The sequence below is a fragment of the Anas acuta genome, chromosome 2, assembly GCF_963932015.1.
Source record: "Anas acuta chromosome 2, bAnaAcu1.1, whole genome shotgun sequence".
In the NCBI taxonomy this organism is placed as follows: domain Eukaryota; kingdom Metazoa; phylum Chordata; class Aves; order Anseriformes; family Anatidae; genus Anas; species Anas acuta.
Window position 1 is genome coordinate 148,942,005 of NC_088980.1, and position 24,364 is coordinate 148,966,368.

At 39.3% G+C, this 24,364-nt stretch overlaps 1 protein-coding gene across 7 annotated transcripts in view; it reads right to left on the minus strand.

The window, feature by feature from the left end:
* Nucleotides 1-24,364, minus strand: part of ASAP1 (ArfGAP with SH3 domain, ankyrin repeat and PH domain 1) — a 167,322-nt gene that overhangs the window by 90,792 nt on the left and 52,166 nt on the right. The window lies entirely within an intron of this gene.

Sequence of the window (24,364 nt, forward strand, 5' to 3'; positions counted from 1 at the left end):
AAAAAGCAACAAAATCCCTGCGAAAGCAGAGGTTCTCACCCTTGCTAAGGTCAGACCTCAGCAAGACCCACAAACTCCAAGATACTGCATTTTACGCTGCTCTTGAAGTGCTACGGTTCCTGATGGCTGCCTCCTTGCATGCCATTCAAAATACACCACCTTGGGAAAAAATTGTCTTAACCTACTGACCTGAAGATCTGCAGTTTGCTCACGTAACACTGTCTTTTTCTCTGCCTGTCATTGAGGTTTACTAGGCTCTTCTCTTTTCCAAATCCTTGATCAACTTAACCCAGCATGCCTAGTCTTTCTTCCGTCTAGTCTACCTAGTCTCTTCCTTCTCTCATGTTCAGTATTTCAGTTCTCCCCCAAGTCTCCATCACTCCCATCCTTTCATTGTCACTTGATCAGTGTTTCAGAGAGGGAGACCATTGTAACTAAGCATGTTTTGTAAACTCAGAACAGGGAGAACAGGGTGAAAGCTCACATCCTTTCAAAATTGTATTAATTCCACTGCCTACCCAAACAGCTGATAGTCTAACCAACACACTTCAACACACTTCCAATAGAAGTGCAAAACAGCCCGAGTCACTTACTCGAAGGCTAACCAGTTAAGGGAATTCATAGATTAACTCAGGCCACAAATTCAGAACAAGCAAATGTGATATGATATAAACCTTTGCCTAAAATTGAAGTTAAAAAAAAAAGTCAGCATTCCCAAGGTACCACTACAGAAACAGCATACTAGCTAAATTTAAGGAAAAATGCAGGACTTCTTCAGAATTTCACTTTTTTTTTTTTTTTTTTTTTTTTTTTAGCAGAAAGGTTTCCCAGTTAGACAATTTGCAACCAGGAACATGCAGCAATACACATCAGCTCCAGCTGGTCCAGTGCCTCACCTGCAAGGGCAGCTACTGCAGAAATGTTCCCTGGGAACCTCTGAAAAGCCAAGATTTTGGTTGTGTCCTGACAGCACGATTACAAATTCAAAAAATAATTAGTTAAAACTTACACGTTTCATGCTGCTAATACTTACAGTGAGACAATTTTAATCCCCAAGACATTTAAAGGACTACATCAAATTGTTAATTCAAGGTGGTTCAGTGTAATAAAATCACACATGACAACAGGGCAAGGTCACTCAGGTAACAAGGCACGTTCATCTCTTGGAACTATTGTGCGCAGGTTCTCACACACAGGAACAGCAAAATTAAAGAGCTTCATTGCAACATTTCACAGCAGTTCGTAGTAACCTTGCCCCTCTGCTCAGCTGTCCACTGAGGTTAAGAACTAAAGATTCCTGTGCAATTTGTGGTAGTGCATAGCTTTATTTTGTCTAGATACTGAATGTATGAAGTGCTAGTCCTGTGATGAAGCATCAGCAGATTTCAACTATGCTCACGTTATACAGTCTTTGGTGCTGTAAGGAAGAAAACCTTTCTGTGAGTTCAGCATGAGCAAGTACTTCTGCCTCACAAGGGAGCATCTTCCAATCCCTAAATGTCATTTAACAGGAATTAAACTATTACAAACTACTGGAGTTAGGTGAAGTACTGGATTATAAAGTGTCTGATTTCCTGGGTATCTTGAAAAAAAAAATCACCTCTATTCAAAGCTTTGTGAAACTGGAAGAAAAAACACATAGTAAAATATTTAGCTGGAGGCAATTTTCTACTACAGAAAGGATTTTCCAAGGATGTGCATACAAAAATACCATGGGATGCTCTTTTGGTATATATTTCTAAAACTTACAGCTAAAAATCAAATACCTTGCAAACCTTTCAGTTTTACAGTTGAGTAGCTAATCTAAAAAAATAAAGTTTTTTTTTTTCCTGGTTCTCCCAAGGCAAAACTCAGCGTTGGTTCCATTAACACCAGGGATCCAAAGTATATTCCTGCTTGGTAAGAGAGTTCTGATGCAAAACTGACACTCCAAATAAAAAGAGTTTTAATAAAACACTTTGCATTTTATAGTGATCCCAGTGGAAGTGGCATTCACATGGCATCCTGGTTTTCTGACAGTGGGAACTCGTACAGACCCCTTATTCAAAGGCAGGCCTGTCAAAAACCTACCAGTACTGGGTATGCAGAAAAAACACTATTTAAAACCAACCTCTCCCCTTAATGTCTTATAGAACACAGATGTCTTGGCAAGGCTGTCACTACAAAAAAAAAAAAAAAAAAGAAGAAAAAAACAAGCCACAAGCTATTCAACCAACTTCCTTGATTGTGTTACGCCTGAACAATCACATGCTCAGTTGAGACCTCTATTCTGTTTATGCCTCCAGTCAGTATAAGGTTGTTTATTAGCATCAGCAGCAGTTTTGGTTCTCTGCATCACAGGAAATTATTTGAAAACTCTTCCAGAATTCATCCATCCAAATTAATAAAAATAAAAACAAGTCTTGAGAATCAAGAAGTTATTAACAATTTACAAATGTCAAAACAAGTTTTTTTTTTTCCCCTGTTTATTTAAAAAAAAAAAACACACCTTAGACATACAATCACCATACAGCATCTCAATAAGTGAAAATGAAATCTAAGCACCCCTGTGCATGCTCCCAGCTTGGAGCCCACCTTTGTACAGGCTACTTCCATTAACAACACTGCACAGCCACCGCAGCTGCCCAACTTACAGGACTTGACTGCATCTGCACCGCAGATTACAAAGGAATATTACAACCAGAAATCACACTTTCTGAATCATCTAGCAGTTTCCAGGCAACTCAACCGTTAGGAGGAGCATTATTTTCAAAAAGTACCCCAAAACACACTAAAATGTATGTACCTGAAGGGTATCTTTTAGGTTTCATCTTCTTTGAAGTGTCTAAGTGCCAGCTTGGAGCCAGATCAATCCCAACTGCTGGAAGAAGGGGATGACAAACAAGCCATCCACTGTCTTGCTCGCCTGTAAATACTTCGCCTGTCTGAGGTGTCTTAAGCATTCAGGTAGAACAACACATCCGGGTGGTCTTTATATCACAGAAGTCACTCATGCAGTTACTGAACTCAAACAAGTTGTTCACTTAACACTGGCATCAGTAAACAAAGAAGTAACGTATTTATTTATTTTTAAAAAAAGTTGAACTACAACTCTTTCATCATACACTACATCAGATCAGGAATGTTCTCAATAAACCATTTACTAATATATACTTTTCTTCTCAATTTTGCACCTTATTATAACATTTAAAATACCTTAGAGCTCATGAGAGTTCTTCATTGAGTAATTCTTTCCTAAGATTATGCTTTTCTTAAAAGTTGTATTTAAGAGAATTGAATGCAGGTGATCCTGAGAAAAGACAGACAATTATGGATAAAACAAACGTGTTTTTTTTGGTGGTGGTGTGTTTTTTTTCCTGTTTGTTTGTTTTTGGAGGGGGGCGTGGGTTGGTTGATAAATATAACTGATAGGTCATTCCACAGACCCCTTCATTCTTGAAAAGCAGGAACAGGTTACTGTCCACTCTTCTCTTAAATTTAGGAAAAAAGTTGGAGATTGATTATCCCAAGATCTCATTGTGACTTAGAATTAATTCAGTACTAGTAATGATACACTTATCCCAATCAGTCCCTCATATAAAGTACAACCAACAGAGAATAAGAAGTTCAATCGATTAAAAAAAAGGCAACAAAAACAACAACAAACACACACTGCAATGCAACATGCTTAGGTGGTCAACAGAAGGGACAGGAAAATCTTACCCAACCCTCAGGCAAGTATTTGTCAATTAGCCTGTTCAACAGGCTAGTGGGCGAGACCTTGTCCCAAATTTGCCTCTCCAAGGAAGAAAGAAAAATTTGGAGAAAGACTGTATGTCTAGACCTTTTCCCATCTCCTACCTTCAAGGATGAGATCAGTCACACACAGACACCCTATACCAAGTCTGGCTGTGCTTTCTTCCAGGAGCAGCTGGGGTAAGAAGAGTGAAAGAAGGCAGGACAGGCGCCTGCCTACCCAAACAACCTAACTGCTAACATGAGAGAGAGGGCAAGAACCCAAAGCGAAGTTTGGTACAATGTGATTCAGTATCACTTCCCTATTATTTATCTCACCTCCACCATTTAGAAACATTTGCGATTGTGTAGCGTAAATCATGAGTGAATGCTTTAAGATTTGTTCTCCATTTGTGCCATTACAACAGAGGGGCACGCTACAAAACGCTCCAGCTGCCTGTTCTGTACTGCAGAGCCCTCAAAGGGCTAAAGCTCCCATCTCAGCTGAGCAGGGCAGGCAGTGAAGGGGCAGGACAGGCTAAGAAATTCATACCCAGAAAAATTCAGGTTTTTCTGCAGCTCTTTGGATTTCCAAAGGCTTTGTGACCTAACATATAGGCAGCAAAAACTCCTACTGCGCCTGTAGATATTCAGGAATCTGGGCATTGGCACCCATGCATTATATCCAATCTGCAAGACCTACAAGGCACGCATTGTAACTCCTAAAAGCCCCGCATTTATTATCTGCTTGCAGACCAACTCCTACAAAAAGCCCATTTCTTCCAAAATTGTCAAACTTGCTACACATGCAATAATCCTGAAGAACTGATTTAAATGTCCCTTAAAAAAACTTCTCTGTAAAACTAGTTCCTGGCGAGTACTTGTAGGCGATTTCATGTCAGTCTTACAGAAAGCATTACACAAAGTGTGTGCTGATTCTGCACATTTTGATCAGCCTTTCACTATTCTGCTCTCTTATCCACATCCACATTTGACCGCCACTTGGCTAAGGACATTGTCAAACTCAATTTTAAAATAACTTTACTGCTAAGTAGATGTCAACCCTACTTGGCAGGCTTTTGTGTTTGTTTTTAAGTTATAAACTGACAGTGGAATTTGTTTTCAATTTTGGAGTTTTTTCTTTTTAATATTGTATTTCATTTATCATTCATTCTTATCATGAAAATTATCACTTTCATGAACTGGGCAAAGCTCTTCAGATACGTTGTTTACAATCCCCTTTAATTAAAGGCTAACAACCAGTAAATGCTATTCATTAAAAAAAAATGAAAAAATTACACACATGAAAGACAAGAACCCTTTGAAGATATGACTTCTCTTAAATAGCCCATACCGTTTCTGACTGGTCAAAACTGTTCTCAGCTGTCCCAGGCATGCACTGTGACCTGCTGAGGTTACCCTGGTTCGTAACGATTACACAACCAGGAATCTACTTTAGCCATCCTCCCGTCAGGCACACAACCTAACCCTGGTATGGGTGTCTCCTCTGCTTCTGGCCCTAAGCTGAAACTGGGTAACTTCCTAGACACAGGATGATGCTGACCTTTATTGGTACTGTTGCAATATTCTGACCTCCTGGGCAAGCTCCTTCCTCTATGGCAGTTTCTTCTAACCTGTTCTGTAGGCATGCTTGACACCTGGGTGTGGTACTGGCTTGCCCACTTTACTGGACACAGAAGTCAAAAATGTGACGACTGGAGAAGAGTAAGTATATTGAGACTGGGGTATGAAACAGAAAGGAAACACCAGGCACACTTGTGCAAGCTAAAAATAATGAAGTAATAGTTTCTATTTGCTGTAAGCAACAGCTTGCAGGAGTAACTACTTTCTCTCTTCCAAACGGGTAATTTAGTTTAAATATGACAGCAATTGTGAAGTCCTGCTAATTTTACAAAGAAGAGGCTTAAAGGCAAATCCATTAGACCTAAAAACAAACCTTTAAGAATATATGAAAGCCAAACACCGAACTACATAAAACATGAACCAAAAATCCATTTACAGCTTAGTAACACCAGAAAAAATGACAAGAACACAGAACACAGCATCCAGGCTGTAACGTTTGAAATACTTGCTTTAATGACTACAGGTGGACAACCTATTCATCCACATGCAACTTTAATATTACTATGTTGTTAATAATAATTGCAGTCCTTTGAATGAAACAGAAATAACACTAATATTGGAAAAAAATCTAAATTTTTCTTTGCGTTAAATTTATTCTCACATAACCCAGATTATAAATTTTCTAGTGTAGTAGCTTGACTGGAAAGGAAAAGCTAAACAAGAAACAATTTCTCCTTTTACTTCTAATAAGAGACAGTAAGACTGCAGTTTGCAAAGGAAATGACAAAAGCAACTTGATAAAGTAAACATCGCCTGGCACCGAAACAGAGCTACTCCCTAACGAACATCAAAGACCCACCCCAAAAGACTGTGCTTTTGGTATCTTTGGGCCTGACACAAATTCCCAGTTAAATCTAATGATACATTTTGCTATCTCTGAAGAAAAACAAAAAGCCATGTGCTGAAGATAACATGGAAGCATGACGAACATCATCTCCCAGAAGTGCATTACTTTACATTTCCAGCAAAAAGCCACTTCTGGGGCAGAGAGGATCCTCTTGGGATTTTTTTCTAAATGCTTTAAAAGTGGCAGGTGAAATATCCAGCTCAGGAAACAAATATGCTGCTGGTGGAGACCTGCAAACACCCAGCCACCAAGAACAAAAACAAGCAATTGCCTTCTTCAGCAGCAAGAGCTGAGGAAGTGACCCTTGCTGTTGGACTGTCCAGTGCTGGCTGTGCAGGCGTGCAAGGAAGGCGAGAAAAGCAGCCTGGGGAGAAATACACTGGGCACCCCAGCTGGACACACCACTACCACTGGCTAACTGGGAACTGTGTAACACCAGCAGAGTGGCTCACCTACCCTCTGACACAGGGATTTGTAATGAAACAACAAAGAAATGCTTTGGTTAGCGAGTTACACTTGGAGGAGCGCACCCTGTACCTCTTCCAGACCTACTACATGCAGATGTAGAAAAAGTGTAGAAGAAAGTAAAGGAAAATATGCAAAACGGGAACATGAAAAACCAAAGTCTCCTTTTTCTATGACTACCAGTGACAGCCAGCTAAGTATTTTTAAACACATGGAGATTTTCTCCATTCAAAGCCTGGTAATCTAACCTTTCCCCCTGCTGAGAAGCGCAGGGGAGGCTTGCTTTTTCTTCCTGCCGCGGGCAGAGAGCTTCACGCAAGCAGTGCCACCTCCACAGCCCGTGTCCCCTTGTCACAACGCTTCTTGCAGTGCCGCTGAGAAAGTTTCCGCTTCCTCTGCAGGCGCTGCTGCGGTTGACAGAGGCTCCAGCAGCGCAGGAGCTGCCTGGCAGCAAGGTGCCGAAGTAAGGAGGGGAAAAAAAGCGAACAGAATACTCTGCGTAAAGACACAAAGACGACACTGGAAACAATTAAGGTTTTTTTGTGGTTTGCTTTTTTTTTTTTTTTTTTTTTTTTTGTAATTTAACTCATCTACGTAGGTCAGAGAAAAAGCAGTTGGTATTAACCTCACCCCTCGCTGCACCCGCACAATTCTCAGATGATGTAAGAAAGCACTTCTCACATTAGAATATCCTGCTGCAGAGAAAATGCTGTGAAGTGCTGTGTAATTTTCCATAGGGAAAGAATAAGAAGTTTCCTGACATTTTCAATATCAGCTTGAAGGACAGGGCGAATGCAGAGGAAGCACATTCTCTCATCCCATTTTGCTGGTGAATGACAGATGCTCTTCAAATAAATAATTAAAGGAAATTTAGATGCTGATGTCTTCAGCTTACCTCTAAGCTAAAACTCGTCCATAAGCATTCCAGTCTTGCACAGGCTGCCTGGTTAAGAAGGTCTTTTTGCTTGAAAATTGGGTGTTACCCCAACTGTAACAGTTCGCTTGCAAACACAAACCTTTTGGAAGTACATTAAAATTAAGTTTATTGTGATATGAAACTCCTGCTGAAACACTATAAATATTTAGCTCTACCAAGTTAGTGCTTACATATAATTTTCACTGTATTTCAACAAGATATGTCGAAGGAGGCTTTCTCCCTGATGAGCAACTTCAAATCTTTGACAACAATATTTTAAGTGATTGTACCTAAGTAAATGAACGGTTGTCATTTCAAAAACATATTGTCAGAAAGACCACAATGGCAAAAGAGCCAGTAAAGGACACTACTAGAAGAAAACATCCTTCAACAAATTGTAGTCATGAACAAATAAGGAAATTACAATAGTACTCTGCAAATTAAATGTTAAAAAAAAAAACACTCGGGGTGTTTATAATAACATTCTTCTAAAATACATAAACACAAGGATATTTTTCAAACACATTGGAAGCAAAAACTTTGCCTTAATTCTGCTGTGCATCTTCTCTCACTTCAAACCAAGAAAGAAACTGAAAAACCATGGGGAGGCATGGACCAAAACCAAAACACCAAAAACTGGAGTTCAGTGAAGAGATCTCTCAGGACGTGAATCATTTAATAAGGTTGCCAGTAAACAAGCGGACAAGGCTATCTGACACGATCCATCTGAATTTCTAAAAATATCTAAGAATGTTTATTATCAAAGGATCTTAAAAAAAAAAAAAAAAACAGACAAGATATGAGGAGAAGCCATTCTTCTGGAGCAGTAACTTTTTTTTTTTTTTTTTAAAAAGGGAATAAGGGAATAGATACTAGGAATAAACTGCTGTTTTTTTCATTCAAGCAAGTCATCAGGAAGTAGTTCTATGATCTGTGCAGCTCACTGTATTTGCAAGTGACCTAGAAAAGGCTGTGAATGTTGAAGTACTAAAAGAGGGTAAGTTCAGATTAGATATACGGAAGAAATTCTACCCTCAGAGGGTGGTGAGGCACTGGCACAGGCTGCCCAGAGAAGCTGTGGGTGCCCCATCCCTGGAGGTGCTCAAGGCCAGGCTGGATGGGGCTTTGGGCAGCCTGGTCTGGGGGGAGGCGTTCCTGCTCAGGGCAGGGGTTGGAACCAAATGGGCTTTAAGGTCCCTTCCAACCCAAAACCACTCTATAATTTTAAGAGTTTTCCTGAACCATTCCTTGAATATTCAGGAGCTACAAGGACAACAAATCAGCATGCTGCAAGTCATCAGGGATGGAATAACAGCAGCACAAATGGCATGATTATACCTACATACAAGTTCACAGGACATTTATAGTTTTTATCTCAAAGAGGCAAACAAAGTAGAATAAAGGAAGGCAGCCTGACTGACCTGAACTAGGGAGACATTTCCCAAGAGAGATGAGCTTAAACATACATACACTAAGATTCTTCAACCTCAACAAGAAATGTAGAACAAGAGAGGCCTAATATCTGGAAGGCATACAAGAAAAAAGGGAATGATCTCTTATTTCACATGCTACACAAACTAGAGACTTCAAATGTTAGCATCAATATGCAGGCTTCATTTAAAAGTCCACCTTTTCCCCTAAGCAACATCAAGGTAAACCATGAAGTTTAGGTTGTCACAGACATCAACTAATGCTTTCTGAACCTAAGTAATTAGTAACAGTGAAATCTAAAACATCAGCATGTTGAATAGTTCATCACCTTCAGCTCAGGAAGTTTCTGATCTGAGAACTGATAGAAGAACATCACAGTACGTTTCTCTGTTCTTCATGTTCTTCACAAGGCATATGCTATTGATCTCTGATTGTCAAGAGGCAGGATACTGAATTAGGAGAACTCATGGCTTGATTCAGCAAGGTAGCTATTTCTGGTGAAAACCTGACAACGTTGAAAACTTCTGAGAATTGTTTGTGCAAATAAATTGTTTTTACACTTTCATCCATAACAGCTCAAAAGTGTTTCTCAACTCACCTACTGTATTTTAATTCTACCGATTCATTCTTGTTTCTTAACACAGGTGGATCTCATTTATGTAAACCAGTGAGCTTGAAAATCTTTATGTTGAAGCAGCTTTGAAAATGGAAAACAGATTATAGATAACTATAGATAGACTATAGATAACTATATTCATAACTAGTACAGTTCAGTGAGACATAGATTGCCCATTAGAACAAACTGATCAGCAAACAGGATCTTCAAAGTTACAAATATTTTAATACCTTCAAAATAAAAGCACTCTTTAAAGTGCTATATATATGTAAAGGGTTGTTATACAAGTATTTTGGAGTTCTTGCTACAAGGAGTGAAGCATTTAAAAGCCTTTCACATAAATTTGAGAGGGACCTGACATTAGGTGATATCAACAAGGATGAGGAAAGATACAACAGAAGGATGGAAAATTGCGTGAAAAACACGAACACCAATGTAAATCTAAGTCAGCAAAAGAAAGTAATTTTCTTCTTGTAAGAATTTGACTTTTACATTCAATAGCAAATCTACTTAAGATAAATCTTGCAGGTGTAATGAAACTGTTCACCACTGGCCGTAAATTGGTACCTTCCAAGTGTTCCAGTCAAATCCTTCCTTTATATTCACCGCAATGTTCTGCTCCATGTCAAAGCAGAATTTCATATAACTTCAATATAGAGGAACGCTCAAGTTTAATACTGGTGAAGTTTTAAAATACAGCTTCATTTTTCCTTAGTTAAAACTAAAATGAGGGGTGGATGGGTGTTTTGTTTTTTGCCTCTAACATCCTGAAGCAATAGCATGATGCCTCAGCTCAGTAAGTACTAAGCTGTATGCAGTCCCCAGCAGTTCCTGCAACACGATGATAATCTTTCATTCTCTACCTTTGCATTGTATTTCATCATCATCACCTCACGCAGAGTTTTTTGGAGAGCAGGGTTCCAGACAGCACAACCCATTATACCAATACATCACACACACTTTAGCAGTGCATCACTTCGTCTGCCTTTGACCTGTCATTCTCCTGTCTGCATTTTTGTTTTTCTAGACAAGCTATCTTTTCAACCCACATTTTCTTCCATTCCACTGTCAGCTCTTATTAAAAGAAAAGAAGAAAAAAACGCTTCAAAGGCTGCAAACGCAATGTGGCAGAACAGTACATCCAAATCAGGCTCTAAAGGCCATCCACAACACACAAAGTATGCATTTGTCCATGTTTATTTTTAGCACCTAAGTAGGGCTTCAAACTCAACTGGAAGTTTCTTATGAAGGCTCAAAACAGATTTGAAGGTTAAACCAAACACTGAAGCCCAACATAATCGTAACTAGTAATTTCCAGAAGCTGATCTGAGCCCACAATGAAAACCGAGCACCTGTACTGCCCCAAACACAGCCTGCCCTTAAGGTCCAGGAGGGAAGCAACATACCCAAGGCCACAATTACTCTTTGTGCACCAGCCTGATTCCAGCAAAATGCCCATCCCACCAAGGAGAGCGCGCTGATCCTCTGCTGGCCTTGCTTTAGCAGGCCAGAAACAGAAAAGCAGCAGTTGCATTCAGACAGCAGCCCTGTACCGATGCCTACGTGTATTTTGCACTTGCACAAAGGGTAGAAGAATGAGGTTAATGAACACAGAAGCCTGACCGTGGGCTCCATTCACATCTTCCTCATTACCACGTAACACACACTGCCTCTATTTTAACTTTGCCCTGGCCCATCCTGTATACAGGCTGGGTGGCGTTGTGTGAATGAACAGGGGTGGTTGTTTATAACCATTTTCCATCTACCCTGATCATACTCTCATTGGCTTGCCCTCTTCTTCCTTCCTGTTAAAGCTTCACGATATTCAAACCCTGCTCTGAAAACAGAAATATTAGATTTCCTCTTGCAGTTTTAGGATGCTCCTGTAATCTCACAGCTTTACAAGGATGAATGAATTTGCCTGTACCTCTGTCAAAAACAGTGAAATGATAGCTTAGGGTTAAAAGCTTTCATTAATGTCAAGCACCAAGTACACAGACATTTCTTAACATCTCATGCTTTCAATTAACGCAATTAGTTGTCTTCAGGTGGAGACCTCAATATTCTCTCTGTTCAATTAAACTACTCAACTTTTTAGCAAACTCTCAGAAGCAAAAGAAAAAAAAAAAAAAAATTACTGACACCTTGGAAGATGTCTCAAATTCATTAACTGGACCCATGTCTCCGGCATTTGATTATTTTAATCAAGAAATTTTCATTTCTTCTTCCTGTACCTCTCTGCTTCACATCCAGGTTTTAAGGCCAGACAGGAAAAAACACTAAAAACCTCTTACAGCTTATATAAACAATAGTTTGTAATTCACTCTATCAAAACGTGGTGTTTAATTATTTTAGTTTACCTAAACCTGTGTTTAGAGTGATAAATCAAGATTATATCAATTTATTTTTACATATGTTATATAATAACAATAATAAAAAGTAATCAAGATTAAATTCTCAGCGATGGTCAAGCAGTAACTCCCTGTGTAAACGATTCCCACAGAAGCACCCTGAACCCTGCATGTGGTGGAGATGCCCAGCAGGTTGGCAGCACAGCGCATGCCCATGCTGACTGGGAAGTCCTTCAAGCCCTGCACCAGGTGATAACACATCCAAACCTTGATGCTCAGGAATCACAAGTAGCTATCACATTTCTTGCACATGAAAGTAAAAGGAGGTACCTGTAGAGAATGTATTAAAACCTCAAGCAAAGCTCCAGCTCTGCTTCATGCTGCCATACAACCAGCATAGTTCAGGTCCTCTTCCTCTGCCACACAGATGATAGGATTGTTTCATAATTATTGGTTCATATATCGACTTGATGAAAGATATTCAAAATGCCCTGTTAAATCGTAAATCACTGCCAAAAGATAAAGCAGAAGGCTAACGAACAAAGCCCAGCCTGCATGTTTATACACTGGGCAAAACTGTTTTGTCAGAGAGGAGGCATCCATCCAAATATCTCTGTCTTCAGCACAATACAGCTACCAGCAGACAGTCACCATCCCATCCAGCAGTTCACCCTTATAGTTTGAGTCATAAAATCAATGATTTCATGTTAACCCCCAAGTCAGACATTATTTCCTCAATCTATACCATGAACTATGCTCAGCACCTAGCCAGACTCCCTGCATTTTCTCTCCTCATTTCCCTTTTGCTTTTCTCCCAAGGCAAAGGCACGCACAGACAAAAAAAGACATGGTTATATTGTTATAAAAAATAGTCACACTATGCAATGCTTCCTGCAAAACAAACAAGACCATCCTAATAAATACTTCTACACATTGATTTTATTGCATGGTTATCTTAGGATATGCAGGCAGTACACATCTGGACCCAAAGCACCATTACTTGTAGGAATAAGCTATATGACATGAAGCAATATAGAGAGTGACAGAAAAAAGGAAAAAGGTAAGACAGCTTTTTATTGTTACTGTCAGAAGACAGCAATAGAGAGCAAAAATAAATCCAATAAAGTTGAAAGGGAATACACAAAGGCAGATAATATTTGTAACTAGGTTTGGCCTGCCACAAAAACATTAAAGCCATAGAACAACGTCCACAAATGTTGTGAGATCCAGAAAGGCAGTAGCTGCTTCCATATTTAGAATATGCGCAATATTCACTGATTCAATTTAAAGGAAGCTGCTTTGCTGCAACTTGTTGCCCAATTAAATGAGAAAAACAGGAAGCTATACAGAACTACAAATGAGCTCAGCAAACAGACGGGGCTTTGCTAAGGTTACAGACATTATAACCCTGTTACAGATATTTTAACCAGAAGCTACCATATCCTATATGCATGGAAAAATAATATTTTTTGAAGAAGCTGTCCTAGACGTGCTGAAACAAAGCGAGCAAGGCAGCGTTCGAAGAACTCCAACTGGAACGGAGAGACAAGGAAAGGCAGGCAGTGAATCTGAAGGTCTGAGTCAGCAGCATCTATGACAAAGAGCTTAATTAACCTCCAAAGTGTCAGCAAAGAAATAAATCACATTTCTTCTCACGTTTTCCCTGCCAGTTTGTACAGCAGCTCCTTCCAAGCACTTTCTGTGAAAGCAATACTAGTTTGGCAACAATATCAGCACCAAAGGGCTATAAACGTTTCTTAAAAGGGAGGTGTTGAGAGAACTAGCATCCTCTTCCCCACAGCTGTACTGGTGAGCCAACAGTATTTTGGTACACAAGCTTCTGCAGGTGACCCCCAAAGAGATGCTATTTGTTTTACAAACTTAAATCACATCAGCTCTTAAACACCAGTATTTTTTGCAAGTCTGTACAGACAGCCCTGGTATGCTAATACTGAAAAAAAAAAATAAATGAATAGGTCTTCACATCAAAGAGCCTCTGCAGGATTCTCTCAACCCTCCTAGAAAGGGCTACAAGATGCAAAAACAATCCTCCCCCCAAAAAGCAAACAAAAAAACAGTGCAGGTGCTGCAAACATGACAACATAGGACAAACTACAGCACATATCCCTCTGCTTTGCGAAACTCAAAATGATTTTGCCTAAGTAATTTTCCCTAAGCCATTATCATAAAAGCCTTAATTTTTATAAGGTCTCATACCGAGAACTATTTGTAAAAGAAATCAAAGCATTGTTTACGAGGTTAGGAAAATGTAGTATGCAGGACCAGTTTTACAGTTAAAACCTTCAAGGCAACTTCATTCAACTTTAAAGTTGGCAGAAGCCTTAAGATCACGTGATTTAACGTCCTGTTAATTAGGCATCTGCAGTGATGCCTGCTGTCTGCTGTACCGAGCTCCATTTGAACGGCTAACGAGAAGTGTCAACACTCTTCTGGGGTACGAGGCTGGATTAGACAACAGACTTAGGATATTCCACTTGAGCTGGCAAAGCACCATCCTTCTTTTAGTTTTTCCCTAATTCCCATTTCCCCCTAATTCTGACACTTAGTGAGGGACGAAAAAAAACAAAACACAACCAACGAGAACATCTGTATGTCAGTATACCTTACATTTACACCACCTCCTGAAAAACTCCTAGTTTGAAGCTTCAAGAATGCTTACCAGCAGCGCTGAGCGTTACAAGAACACAAGGATGGACAATCACAGCCCTGCACGCTCCCAACGTGGCACACACTTGCCCATCTGCTATACTTTTACAGACCACTTTTCTTGAGTTTCCAGACAATATCCTCACGGATTGCTCAACAAGTCAAGGGACTTGAATTTCCCAGACCCACCCCAGCCTCATTCAACTTCATGAAACTTGAATTTTAATAAACTGTCACTGCAATGGCTATTAACAAATAGCTTTTGAAGGCCGTAAGCAGGCACACTGTCACCACCGAATAAAAACATAGCTTATTTTAACCTCCCCATTCCGTTTTTCTAGCAGCTGTCCACACTTCCTTGACATCCAGTAGAAAACCCAATAGCTCAACTACTTCCAATGCCCGCTTAGAGGCAAGCAGTGCTACTAAAGGCTTCGTAATACTACATGCCACCTTTAGGACTAAGTACTACCAAGATCAGCACTACGAAAACATCATGCAAGACAAATTTCAGTATGGCAAAAGTATCCCTTCTCCAGAAAATGTGTAATAACCCAAGTATTGCTTGGTCAAAAACAGTCTTCATTAGCTAAAAGCCAAAGTATCTTAGAAACTCAAGTTTCTACACCAGCAGTAGCACAATCTCAACCTCTTAAAACAACGTGAATATAACAAATACCAAATTCTGACAATTGCAGTGTACTCACTGAGGTTTAAAAACTGAAATTAATAAGACAGTTAAAGTAAAATACAGAACTTTGACATAGATATATGGGAAGCAGAGCAGAACAAAAATGTTACAGGAGTCTTGCAATCATTAGGGGGTTTCAAACTTGTTTTAAAGAAATGAAGACTTACCAACCTAACTCCTAATAGTGTCATAACAAGCTCAAACTCTCCTGGCGAACATCTTGCTGTATTTTCTCCTCTCTCACCCTCCCACCTAAGAAGCTGTTCTGGAGTGCTGTGGAAAAGACTAAGTTTCCTAACAAGAACACACCTTCAAAAGTTTCCGTTTTCAATCCAAAATTCTTGCTTTGTGAGTCTCAAAATCAAAAGATAATTTTCCAGAAAAGCAAATTATAACACAAGAGAAAAGGAAATTATTGAACTAAATTCAAGGTTGGTGCTCTAAAACATAAAAATCAGATCATTTTATTCATAGAAGTTAAACCAGCAGAGAGATAATTAAGCTATAACATAATCATCACTTTTTAGAATAAATTGACTTTATACAAATGCAGGCTTATCATTTAAAAAAAAATCATATCTTTGTCAAACACTCAACTCTTGAAACTACTCTTAAAATAATCATATCCCCCCCCCAATTTCATAAACGTTGTCAAACACGGATTCATAAAAATATGATCACCATAAAGTCCTCTCCCCTCTATTTCAGTAGTCCGTCATTGAAGGAAAAAGTTACCAACCTTGCTACCATTAGTTTCACTAGGTTTAAACATGTTTTTGTCAAAAACAAGCTCAGCGTAAAGTTTTAGTTGAAAAACACAAAAACACATTCATGAAGCTAAGTAACTATTTTATTCTGGCTATGTATCTTCTAGAAGATTAAGTGATGCAGCCCAAAAAAAGTTAAGGAGGACTACATTTGCCATCAAACAACTTTACGGAGGACTACTTTTACTATCGAGTGGAGTTTTGAAAGTCTGTGCTGCCAGAAATTCCAGCCTGTCCAGGCAGCTGTTCACCAGATTCAAGATTCAAAAAAAAAAAAAAAAAAGACTAACAAATCCAAAAACCAAAGACCCCCCACATTAATCAGATTTCACAGCTTCCCCGTTTCCTCCCATTACATCCCTGAAGACAGAGATAATGGCCTCCCCTTAGCCTTGTAAGTTTGGGGAGGCCAGCATGAGGATGACCTTCCTCACCCCAAGAACGTAGTGATGACCCATATTCACCTTGTCATCCACCTGTGTCCAAGGATTATTTTTTTCAAGCTGTTTTCTTGGAAAGCTGCCTCCTAGCCAGTCCCAGCCTGATCTGGTGCTTAGGGACATGGTCTAGTGGGTGACATTGGTAGTAGGGTGATGGTTGGACCAGATGATCTTGAAGGTCTTTTCCAACCTTAATGATTCTGTGTATTTTTTATTTTTTTTTTTCCTGGTACAGGACTTCAAGTTTTTCTTCACTCAACTCCCCCAGGTCCCTCCAGTCAGGCTCCTCCAACTGGTGACTGCCTTCCAGCATACCGACCAACTTGGCACCATCCAAATGTGCTTGTTGGAGACCACACTCCAGCTCATCATCCAGACTGATGACAGTCACCAAGTCATACTGGCCCCAGAACAGGTCCTGGAGCGATGCCACTCAGCCTGCCACCATACGGACTTTGCTTCACTGACCAACAGGCCCTGGGCTAGGTAATCCAGCCAACTCCCCACATGCCCTAATGCCATCTTACCTGGTCCGTATCTCACCAATCTGGACAAGAGGACATGATAGCAAACCTGTCAAAGGCCTTGCATTCCTACAGGCTTAGTTTGCAGCATCAAATTAGATTTTTAGTTCTTATGCAAGGAAAAAAAAAAAAAAAAAAAAGAACAGATCCCTGGCACTGATATTGTAGAAATATTCCTAGCTGAACAAGCTAAGACTCCATTACCCTATTAATAAACACAAATTTGTGCACCAAAAAGACTTCTGTGTTTCTCCTGATAACAAATGCAATAAGAAGGATAAAAATAAGTAAGGTCAAGATAGAGGTGGCGATTAAAAAGGGGACAAAAAAGAAGCATACAACCTCTGGCTTAACCATAGGAATGACCTTCAGGCCTGTCCTTTCACCAGAGTGAAAAAGAGACTGTGTGTGTGTGGCCATGTGGTCCCAACAGGGTTTTGTTGCTTTTTCACAGCAGCTTTAAAGAAAAAGTTTCCCATATTCATCACAATTAAATCCACTGTTGTCCACAAAAATCTCACTTGTCACACTGCTCATACAAAACCTCAGCATTAGCCCACAGGTATTAAAAAACCCACACATACAATGCAGATCAATACTGTCACTTCAGAAACCAGAATATAACCGCTACACTTTTGAGCAGGGACTCAACTTTCAGCTGTATTCCTTCAGGAAATAAAACCCCTGCTATCATCTCCGGAGTTTCTCTTTCACACTTACCAATAACGTTTAGGCCTCTCAGCCAGCATCAATCAAACCTGACAAAATAGTCCCCAAGATCAGTACCAGAGCACACAATATTAACTGGATTCTGAAAAGTTTCCCCTGAAATATAAAAATGTGCTGTTGGTTTAGGGCACTTTTTCAGAGCATTTTTGTATTGCCTACCTCTGCACCTTACAATACTAACAATTAGTAGTTTGGGCTTGATTCTACCTAATGATTTTGTCACAAGGCACTATTCCATTCAAAGTCTGAAGTTACATTCTTACAGTTCTCCTGTAAATTTGTTTCGTATTTGTTTTAAAGAATTATTGCCTAACACTTCCATTCACTATTTCGGAAGTCACAGTAGTTAGCAAATGAAATCAGTCAATGCAATTCTGTTTCAAATTATTCACATTCAGTCTTTCAGAGATGCCATGGCTGGATTTAAAATGTATTAAAAAAAAAAAAAAGTGCCTTGTTTGGTTTTAGTAATAGAAGACCATTTCACTAGACTTCAGTCTGTATACGAGAACCAACTTTAAGCCATGTAACTTTAAGCAGCTCTTTTCTCAGTGAGGGCTCAATGTAGAGCCCAAGTTCCCATGACTACATGCTACACCCTCTGTTGGGATTTATCTGAGCAGCATACTGAGCAGAGGGCACCAAAAATCACCTTCACAGCTTCCTAACTGATGAGCAAACATGAAGGCGCCTGTTGGGAGTTCAAAAAACAGGAGGCAGTACTTCTCTAAAAAACATGTGAGCTACCTACCACAAAGTTATAAGTACTTTCGAAAGTGTGCCTAAAATGAATACAAAATCTCAGAAGGCAAAGCTAATTAATCTGCCATGACTGAGACTGTGACTTAGAAAGATTCTGTGATTCTGTGAAAATTTTCCTTTTTTTTTTCCCCTTGCATCAGTCAAATTAGGGAAAATGAGATTGCCTGCTTATTGTAATCAATTGTTTCAACTACTATCAAATGAAGGGTAAAAAACGATTTCACACTAGATGAAAAAGATCTGTAGCATCTAAATGTAAGAGCACCCTCAACTGCATTTTTGTGAAACGCGCTATTGTAAATATGGGATGTTGCTGTCAATATCGTCTCTTTCTTCACCACATCTTCAGTATCATGATCAGGAGTCACTTCTCATGAGCGGACACTGTGGCCTCTGTTTACATTATAGAGCACTCATTTTTACTTCTTTGGTGCCATTTGCCATTCAGTGTAAGAACAGCAATCATTAGGCTAAACTTCATTTATTGGCCAAGAAACTTTTTTTTTGTCCGTTTCTTCTAGGATGGTCTGCCACCGAAAGCATACTTCTTCAAAAACTGAAGATAGCTTGTGACCAGTTACACAAGAACCAGACCTTGAGTACAAAGCTCCCTGTGGTGCAAGACTGTTTCTAACTGCCATATATAAAACATTACAAGGTTTGGAAAAGCTGGCATTAGGTCTGCTGCTGCTGCAGACTCTAGGATTTTTTTCATTATTTTATAAAAAATAAAGAAGCAGGATGTTATGATTTTTCTGTTGCAGTTATACACAGGTGACCCTTCAATGGAAATTAAGTGATAGAAATAGTAGAAACAATCTTTCACTTCAGACATAAAATAGATCTTACCAGCACAGGCTAATGAACAAAATCTCTGCAGACTGCCAACTAAAACAGAAAGCTGACTTAGAAACAAAACGCTACTGCTCTCTTGCCTGGTTCCATCTGCCTCCCTTGATAGAGTATCTCTGCTTAAAAAGGATCTTACGTCAGAAAAGCATAAAATCACAGTAGATGAACTGACCATATAGCAGTTTCAGTGCTAACTACAGCTACATGTTTCAAGAAAATTGTGATCAGGCAAAAACCCAGTTCCCTTACTCTTGTTCTACAAGTTTTCCCACGCATTAGATTAAGGGAAATCTCACAGAAACTAAAGTATGAAGGGAAAGTTGCACATGGGAAACTACAAAGAAGGGCTATACACTAAAAACCAACCAACCAAAAAAACCCGCACGCAAATTAGAATATGTTCCCAACTCTAACCTTACGTAAGTGTTCATGATGATGAAGCACACTGAGAAATCTTCTCCCTTCCAGTTATGTTACATTATACCAAACTGGCACTGTGAACAACAGAATTGGCTGTTTGGCTCCGGCTCAGCCTAACACAATTATTTCACTGATGTAACATGCATACATCTGTTACAAGACCAGTCCACATCAACAGATCTTCCAACCCTAGCAGATCAGCACAATGGAAAACAAAATAAGCAACAGACATTGGGTTATTTTTTTAAACATATCTGCAGCCATATTTTGTATTCCACTCAGCAGTTAAATATTATTTATTAACAAGTGTATGACAAGAGCTAATTTTCAGGAAGTGTGTTTTCAGTTTCCAACTTCTCAATGAAGAGCAAAAAAAAAAAAAAAAGAAAGATACATTACTGAAGGTGATCAAGTAGTACAGGAGCACAGCAGTAAAACAAGCATCAGAAGTAACCGTGGCTCTTCCTTGTTATACCAGCAGCTTCCAAATGATCCAGGTACTGCAACTTCTAATCTAGCCAGCCTGCCTAAAGGGAACTTCAGCATTTAAGCTTAACCTCTGTATGTCATGACAATCCTACAAAACATCTGCTTTAGAACAGGCTGGTCATGATAACTGAGTTATCCCTCATGTGCAAAGATGTCCTTTCAGCTGGAGCACAGTGAAATGGTAATCAAGGCAGTCTTGTGGAGATCCCACATGTGCAGCACTTATTCTCTGAACAGATGTCATCATTACCTAAAAATCCAAACTAGCTCACGCAGTAATATCAACTCAGGGATTAAAATCCACTCTTCAGAAAATCTATTTGAGTAACAAAGCATGGAACAACTGCAAATATAAAAACATGTTTGGTTGGAACAAAGCAGAGGCTATTATTTTAAGATGCTGCATCAGTGATCTGTCTATACCATCTTAGGATTTCCACGGTTTGATTGTTTTCTAAGTGATTAACCACCCATTTAGATAATCCACCTCTTTATGGGAATGGTATTATAAAAGCTTCTCCCAATTTCATGCTGAAATATGAATTTAAAAAGTGTCTTCATCATACAAATGCAATGCTATCCTACAGAGAACAACACGGAAAAGAGCAAAGATTTCAGTTTCTCTTGAATTAGACTACAATATATGGTTTTGTTCCTTCCCCTTGGGGTTTGAAAAGAGCTCATTATTTTAGCATTAGAAAGAATGAACTTTAAAATCTGTGTTTACTGATGGCCAACAGATAACACTTACACTTATAAAAAGTTATGATTAAAATATTTCTTGTGGCTCTTTGGTAATTACTCAAGTAGTAGATTCCTAACCCCAGCTACAAAGCTGACAGGGTCTTTTTGTTGTTGTTGCTCTGGTGCAACTGGATGACAAAAAGAGTTTTGTCTCTTTAGAAGAAAGAAAAAACTTGCAAACTTTCAAAAGTTTCAATAGTTTAAACAGTGTGAAACCTTTCTAGTCAATCTGCTATCTACTACCATGTACTTACTATTTTTTCCTCTGAGGATATTACAACAGATTTGAGTAAAGTTTAGTTTTACTATTTAAAAATAAGTCCCACTGAAGTCTGTTCAGAAAATCATTCCTGGGCTCCTGATTTTTTGAGGTCTGCCTTTGTATTTTGTTGGGCTTTCCAAAGACTTACCAAAATTCTAAGGCATCGTCATTTGTGAAAATGCCTGCTCTGATACTTTACCTGAAAATTGTCCCAAAATTGCATCTAACTGGATCCCAAGTCTAATCTGAAAAGAATTATATCTGGAGAGAGTCGTAACTAGGAGAGAATATGCATCTATCTACCTAGAGAGCTGAATAAACTGTACTTCCACTGGAGGAAAAACAAGTGAGAAAAAAAGAAAACAACAGCAGGTGATTCCATCATCTACTTTATTATTTCAGAAAACTTACTAATTGTGATTAAGGAACAGTAAATTCACAATTCTGTGGTGCCTTCACAGAACTAGATACAGACGCACATACATATAGACATGCAAACAACTATTTCTTTTTTGTCACATTCTTAATGAAAAGGTGGTTTAGTTCTTATCACTGATCTGAGCTACAGCAAGAATTACCTCAGACTGAGAGGCCATGAAACAGATCCAACTTCTGTTAATCTGGTTAATTTCCCTAGTGTTTCAGTTCATACAAGAGTTTTAGTTCTGTCTCATTTAGAATATAGAAAATAATTTGCTTATCCAAAAATGACCTTACAGTCTCTGGGGTAGGTGCAGCTTGTTTTGAATTATGTACACTTTAAATTGAGCTAAGAGACTTCATGCTGCAGAGCCCTAACAGCACAGAACTTGACATTGTCTGCAAAAGCCTACTGAGGCTCCAACCCACATGCAATATTAGGTTAAAAATCAAACAGCTGAAAGGATGGGATCATCCTGTTTGCCTTAATATAGTGGGCTCAGAATTGAAGTTCAGGAGCTGCTTGAAGAGCTCTTCAGTCATCCACGATGCGCGGACAATAGCAGCTGTAATAAGAACCACATAACAGCCACTTCAACCGTTCAATTTCAATCCACTGTTCCATATGAATCACAGCCTTGGGTGAGCAGATGTACAGAAACCAACGCAGCTTTAAAGTAGCACCAGGAGAACTGTGTATGCAAGCTACAACTACAATAAAGTCATACAGTCAAAGACTGTAATGGAGCACATCACTCGCCACATTCTGCCCATCTGCATTTCTTCATGCAAATTAATACAGATGAATTTGGGAGAGTTGCAGGTCTTCTGCAGTACCTATCAGCAGCGTGTATCTGTATCGTTTCCCATTAAGTAAAACTTTCCTATACTGACAGATAATCAAAAAAACACAACCCAAGTCCAGAATCAATTTAAGTAGCAGACATTAAATAGAGCACACAAAATAGTTGCAAAAAAGAAACATATCAAATAACGCAAGCACTAGAAGCACCCAGTATTCTCTTCTGCTCTGATTTCTTACTATCAAATCTAACATTAAAACTTTGAAAATACACACAATCCACAGAAATGGTTCAAAAAAAAAAAAAAGAAATGCTGTATATTTATCTTCTATATTTAAACTGCCCTCATTTGGTTCTATTTGGAAGGGCATTACCACATTAGTACAGTCTGAGTGTATCTCCCAAATTATAAAAGCATTTTACTGTATTCTTACCCTGAAAGTCACCAGTGATGGGAGAACACACGTTTAACTCTATGAATGCTGTCATCAGTACTAGCAAATAGAGAGTGGCTGTACCTATTCCACATAGTTAAGACCAGGGGGCAGCAATACTGTCAAACACAAAACAGGTTGATTTCTCACAAGTCTACAAAAGCAACTACGGCCTAGTTACAGAAAAAAGCAGTTACAGGTACGGAAAAAAAGTTGCAGAAGTTAGTCAAAGTTATGTAATTTTTAAAAAATAAGATATATGATTTTAAATGCAATCTCACAGTCATTCTATTACCTAGTCAGTTTCTGTAAACAACAGCACTAGGAAAATTTTAAACATGGAAACTTTCTACCAAGCCAATATTAAGCCATTTTAGTCCTATGGTATCCGATTTCCCATACCCAGGACCACCAGAAGAACACCATGATCGATATTCTTTCTTTGCATGCCAAATACTTTGCTCCTACCAACACATTCAGCAAAACTAAAAAGAATCTGAAATCCATCTCCAAGACAGGCACTGGCTCCTCGAATATCGACAGATACTTGTCAAACTGAGAGCGTAATCCAAAACAAGAACACATTGTGGTTTATGAAGCAACAGCAAAAAACTGTCTTCTTCCAGTGTCGTTAGGCTAGAAACCTTCAACTCAGTGCAGGGTAAGAAATGAGCTACACTTAAAAAAAAAAAATAATAAAAAAAAAATAAAAAAGGTCCTTTGGAAGACATTTCCTTTTAGCTGCTGACCTAGTCCCTAAGAAATCTCATTGAAACCTCAAATAGGAAGCAATAGCCTGATACCCCATAGAAAGCAGCTCTCTAACTTTGCCTGATGTAATACATACGTTCCCTGATAGTGAAGCCGGATGGACATTTAAATGACACTAATAATAAGCAAAGAAAGACAACACCGAGGCTTCAAGGTTGAGATGAGACAATCTGACCACTTCTACTGCCTTATTTTGCTCTCCTTCCACCACTTACTTTGCTTTCCTCTCTCCAAATTTACCCCTCCATCCTCCACCTCAGCCCTCAAAGTCCCCCTCCAGGTTTCTGCGGTCAGATTTCTGCATTGCCTTGATCTAACGACACGGGGAAACCTCTCAGGCTCCCAAACCAAACTCAACCTCCAGAACACCCAACACCCACACTTTTTTTTTTTTTTTCCCCTGCTGCAGCAGCCACCAGGAGCCCGAAGAAGTACGATGCTGGCCCCCAAGTGCCAGCAGCCGCTCCGTGCGCTGGTCTGGAGGATGTGAGGGCAGGAAAGCTTTCTGCAACTGGCTCCACACAAGCGCAAAGTCCCACGACTCCAGGAGCAGAGGAGCTTACGTGCATACCAATGCCTCCAGCTCCCGTGGATTTGGGCTGCAA